The following is a 6,237-nucleotide window of genomic DNA, read 5'->3' as shown; positions in this document are numbered from 1 at the left end:
TCATCTCCAAAAGTAGTAGCTTCTCCCCAAACTCAAGTTTTTGAGTCAGGAGTGGTCTGTCCCAAGACATGCATTACATCTCTCCAAGTAAGGTCATAAAGTAAAGTTAGGAAAAAAAAAATAAATAAAGTTAGTCCTGTAAAGCCTTCTATGTACCTTTTGGATCCTCTAGATAGTCTTGACTGCAATTGGGACTGTTTGAATTTCTACCTAGACTGAGGCAACCCCTCCTGAAAGGGTGCCCTGATTCTCAGCCTGTTCGCTTGGGAGCCCCAGATACAGGGGCAAAGTAAAAGAACAGGAGGGGGCTGAAGGTTTCACACCCAAATCTGTACCCTTAGGACACAAGTCTGGCATGTCTCAAAGAGAGAAAAAGAGCAACATATATGGCACTTTTACCCATTTCTCTTGTTTTCTACAGAACCAATCTAATTGTAAAACAGTATTATAATTGAGAAACTTCAACAGGCCAGGGTTCCCCATCTTCCAAAGGATACTGTGGCAATTCAGTATCACAGAAGAAGATCAGGTGTGTCTTTTTAAATTCTGGGGATCAAGCTTGTCCTAGCTTTTTAAAAATGCATTTTAAAGGAGTGGTTCTGGAGCTGATAGCTCCCATCTGTAACAGGGAAAAAGTAGCATCCACAGCCTTGGCTTCTTCCCATCGGAGGTGGCTGTCCCTGCTCTAGATGGGGGTGTAGACAGACTTTCCACTGAAGCTTTCCTTCCCTGGTCAGACTTAGTCTGTCCCTTACTGATGCAGGCACCTTAACTTATGCCTCCTGCTTCTGCCACTGAGGTGGGGTGGAGGTGCACCAGGGGTAGACCTGATGGCATCCCAAATTGACTTAGTTCCGCACCATCATGAAGACCTTTGTTTGATTTGTCCTTTTCCTCTGATGCCACGTGGGGTGGAGCGGAGTAGTCTTTTGGAATGTTTCCCAAGCTAGTACTACTAGGGGAAGCGTTCATCTTACTTATGCCCATGCACATTCCTGAGTGCAGTCCTGACCACAGTAGAAATGGTGAGTCATAAAGGGATGAAAAAACCCCCCAAGATGTCTCTTCTGAGTGTCACCATGCCAGTATATATGATAGCAGAAGAGGTAGTGGAGGGTTGGCCAGTGAGGAAAAAGTGATTTTTGTCCTCAAGCTACTAGGGCCAATCCTTCAGTTCATTTCCACAGATTCCACAAAAAGAATATCTAAGGAGTTGAAACAGAAGCCACTGGAGAACCTCCTCTGGTCCACTAACAGTTAGCACTACCAGAGGAAGAAGCCTGTTGCACTTCCAATCTGACCAGATCCTGCAATTCCCCGTCTGTGTCCTCAAAAATCCAATGGTCACCAGCGATGCTTCTATCCACATAAATTGGAGGCACAGCCATGATAAAGACTCACTTTCAGGTCATGGCCCCTGAGGCAGGCAGGCAAGAGAGTAACCTCTAGCCTGAGAGACGTTCCTGGAGCTAGAGGGAGCTAGAGCTCTGCCTCGATCCCAGACATACTCATGTAACTTTCACTCCAGTACTCTTGCCTGGAAAATCCAATGGACGGAGGAGCCTGGTGGGCTGCAGCCCATGGGGTCGCGGAGAGTTGGACGCGACTGAGCTACTTCTCTTTCACTTTTCACTTTCATGCATTGGAGAAGGAAATGGCAACCCACTCCAGTGTTCTTGCCTGGAGAATCCTAGGGACAGGGGAGCCTGGTGGGCTGCCATCTATGGGGTCACACAGAGTCGGACACGACTGAAGTGGCTTAGCAGCAGCAGCAGTAGCAAGGCTAAGTGCTTCCATACAGGGGGTCTAAGTAAAAGTATACAGTAATGGCATGGATCACAAGTCCCTTGAAACTCTGTGATTCGACTGGTTAGGTTAGTAGTTCTAATTCCCCAGGCAATTATGAAATGGTCAAAGAGACCAGGAAAAGGTGACCAAGCAGAGTAAAGTTCGGTCCACATGCTTCGTCCATTTCTGGCTGCTCCCCTTGCAGGGACGTTGGGTGTCTCTTGGCACTGGCAGGTCGGTGTAAATCCCCGACAAGATTCCCCCTTTTGGGGCCTAGCCTTCAGTCATTACAAGGCACCACAAAACCACAGAGCAGGGCTCGTCACTTACTTCACATAGGGTGTGTCATTCATTCATGCAAGCACACCGTAGAGTTAGTAAAGCAGAAAACGTGTGTCCTGAGAAAGCAGAGAGGCTAGAGCTCTGAGTGTTCTTTCCTTGTCCTGAAGATCAAGGATGAGTCCCCAGTATAATAGCTTACAGTGAACAGTGTCAGATTCCTGATCTCCAAAGATTTAGCTTTGGGACCAGGGACCAGGCTTGATCTCTCAAGAGCTTTTGTGTAGCAGAGTTTTATTAAAGTGAAAAAGGACAAAGAAAGCTTCTGAAATAGGTAACGGAAGGGGGATAGAAAGTGCCCCCTCACTAGTTATAGAAAAGGGAGTTATATACTTTTTCAATTGGTTATTACAATAAATCAAAAGAATTTTTTAATTAATTTTTTAAATTGAAGGATAATTGCTTTACAGGATTTTGTTGTTTTCTGTCAAACCTCAACATGAATCAGTCATAGGTAGACATATATCCCCTCCCTTTGAACCTCCCTCCCATCTCCCACCCCATCCCACCCTTTTAGAGTGATACAGAGCCCCTCTTTGAGTTTCCTGAGCCATATGGCAAATTCCTGTTGGCTATTTATTTTACATATGGTAATGTAAGTTTCCATGTTATTCTTTCTATACATCTTACCCTCTGCTCCCTTCTCCCCAAGAATGTCTCAAGGTTGTAAAGGTCTTACCAGACCCACTCCCATAATATACATTTTAAGATAATAGGATTAGTCAGAAGATTTTCAAGAAGGAGAAACTGTCCTCAAGCAGGATACATTGTCATTATATAATCCTTCCTAAGGAATGTAGGAAAAAAAAAGTTTGTCCTTTCCTCCTCCTTGAGAATTCCAGACCCCTATCTCCTCCTTGACAGCCCCAGGCCCCTTTCTCCTCCTCAGGGACCCCGGACTTCTTATCAACCTACCTAGAAATTGACTCTCTCAGTAACATAGTGTTTAAAGTTCCTCCGTGTCTTTTCATAGCTTGATAGCACATTTCTTTTCATTGGTGAATAACATTCCATTGACTGTATGTACCACAGCCTTTTTATCCATTCATCAACAGTGGAAACAGTGGCTGACTTTATTATTCTGGGCTCCAAAATCACTGCAGATGGTGATTGCAGCCATGAAATTAAAAGACGCTTACTCCTTGGAAGGAAAGTTATGACCAACCTAGATAGCATATTCAAAAGCAGAGACCTTACTTTGTGAACAAATGTCCATTTAGTCAAGGCTCTGGTTTTTCCAGTGGTATTGTATGGATGTGAGAGTTGGACTATAAAGAAAGCTGAGTGCCAAAGAATTGATGCTTTTGAAGTGTGGTGTTGGAGAAGACTCTTGAGAGTCCCTTGAACTGCAAGGAGATCCAACCAGTCCATCCTAAAGGAAGTCAGTCCTGAATATTCACTGGAAGGACTGATATTGAAGCTGAAACTCCAATACTTTGGCCACCTGATGTGAAGAGCTGACTCATTTGAAAAGACCCTGATGCTGGGAAAGATTGAGGGCAGGAGGAGAAGGGGATGACAGAGGATGAGATGGTTGGATGGCATCACCAACTCAATGGACATGGGTTTGGTGGACTCTGGGAGTTGGTGATGCACAGGGAGGCCTGGCATGCTGTGGTTCATGGGGTCGCAAAGAGTTGGACACGACTGAGTGCCTGAACTGAACTGAACTAAAGGTCATCTTGGCTGCTATCAAATTTTGGTGATCATGAATAAAGCTATTTTAAATATTCATGTGCAGATTTTTGTGTGGACCTAAATAATATATTTTTAAATAAATGGATGAGAAAGGAGGGCTTTCTAGGGATGATAGAAGCCATAAAGAAAACAATTGTTAAAATTTCCAGACAGAGTGAAAAACTCAACATAGGGAGCTTAAGAGATAAACACCAGGGGGTAGTATTTGCAAGACATTTGACACCACTTGACAGTTCTATTTTACTGAGCATGTTGTGAATTTAAATGTGAGACACAAACCTCAAACTTCTCTGTTTTGTTTTATTGCCTGTATGCCTATGGCAGAGGAAAGGACTGCCAGTGATCTCCTGTGGATCTGTCCAAGAAACCCTATGAGTATTAAGACCTGTTAGGAATGACTAGATTTCAAGTTACATCTCACAGTAGGGAAACACTTTATTAAATAAGACAACCATAATTCCACAGACTTAGAGAGATAAACAGTTATTTTCACTGGGCAGAACTACAGTTTTCAAGGACTGAATATCTCACAAACTCTTTTGTAGAAATAATACTTGTCGCTTTACCCTGCACCTGTAGGGGCAGGAAGGAGCAACTCCCTTCCTCCTTTATAGATTATATTTCTTTCACCAGCAATTAGAAGCACCTGTGGTTTAAAGGGCTTCCTTGGTGGCGCAGTGGGTAAAGAATCGGCCTGCAGTGCAGGAGACCCAGATTCAATCCCTGGGTTGGGAAGATCCCCTGGAGAAGAGAATGGCAACCCACTTCGGTATTCTTGCCTGGAGAATTCCATGGACAGAGGAGTGTGGTGGGTTACAGTTCATGGGGCCACAAAGAGCTGGACATGACAACTGAAAGACTAATACATGGTTTGAAGAGCCGTCACTAGAATTCCAAGTGCTAATGCAGGAGGAAAAAGAGGAGTCCTGAATAGCCATAAAACTCTAACGAAAGAAAAGAAAGGGGCATAGAAGGAGTGTTAATGGTTGTTATATAGGATAGATAATCTTTTGCTTTCTTGAGTCATAAATAAAGGCTTTTCTTGAATCAATGAGAAAAACACATACAATTTAACAGAAAATAGCAGCTAAGCGTATAAAGAGGCTGTCTAGAGGAAAAAGCGTACAACTGTCCCAAATGGAAGGCCATCCCATCTCACCCTTTGCTGTAGTTGAGAAAACGCCTGAAGAGAGAACCAAGATGATTTCTTTTCAATGATTAATTTGCCTTTTCTCTAATGCACAGAAAGTAGCTGGTCAGGACCCACAGTCTCTATGGTATGGGGGCACCAGTAGCCTAAGACAGGTGAAAAAGACTGGGTTACCTTAACCCTTAAAACTCACAAGGCAGATGTAGATTTGATTCCTTGGAGCAATGTCCCTGCTGCTGCTGCTGCTGCTAAGTTGCTTCAGTTGTGTCCAACTCTGTGCAACCCCAGAGACGGCAGCCCACCAGGCTCCTCCATCCCTGGGATTCTCCAGACAAGAACACTTAAGTAGGTTTTGCCATTTCCTTCTCCAATGCATGAAGGTGAAAAGTAAAAGTGAAGTCACTCAGTTGTGTCCGACTCAGCGACCCCATGGACCGCAGCCTAACAGGCTCCTCCATCCATGGGATTTTCCAGGCAAGAGTACTGGAGTGGGGTGCCATTGCCTTCTCTGGAGCAATGTCCCAATTATTTGCAAAATATGTGCTGAGATGACTGAACAAGTTGACTTCAGGCATAAAAATATTCATGATAAACCAGTTAAGAGTTAGATGTGTAGCAAAATAATTTTGTTTCAGAAGAGTTGATCTTTAACTCTCTTCTCCTCATGCCACCCCCACCCTGGGCAAAAATGAGGTATCAGAGACTTTTCTAGCTAGCAAAGAGAAAATAATGTCTTCTGTATGTTAAAAGCAAGCTTTTCTTTCCTCTACAGTAGGAGGGCATGTATCCACCACATTCAGTGTAATAGTTAGTATTATTTGGAAAGTTAAAATTACAGTATTAATATGGATGAATAGTTTGTAAGTTAAGTGTGGCTTTCACTGTAAATGTGAAATGTGGGTGTTAATCTGCCTTATGGCTGAGCAAATAAAGAATCCGCCTGCAGTGCAGGAGACACAGGAGATGCAGGTTTGATCCCTGGGTCAGAAAGATCCCCTGGAGGAGGAAATGGCAACACATTCCAGTGTTCCTGCTTGGACGATTCCATGGCTGGAGGAGCCTGACTGGCTAGAGCCCATGGGGTCACAAAGAGTGGGACATGACTGAAATGACTTAGCACACTTTTCCAAGCTAAGCAAAAGAACCAAGAGTTACCTGTATCTCTATGTCCCATTTAGTCTTCCTTTCCCAGAGTTAATCTGAACCCAAATGGACTAGTAATGCCCCCTTCACCCTAAGAATGTCTCCAGAGAGGCGCTTCA

This window comes from Oryx dammah, unplaced genomic scaffold (genome assembly GCF_014754425.2).
Source record: "Oryx dammah isolate SB20612 unplaced genomic scaffold, SCBI_Odam_1.1 HiC_scaffold_18, whole genome shotgun sequence".
NCBI lineage: Eukaryota > Metazoa > Chordata > Mammalia > Artiodactyla > Bovidae > Oryx > Oryx dammah.
Note: the sequence above shows the minus strand (reverse complement) of the source record.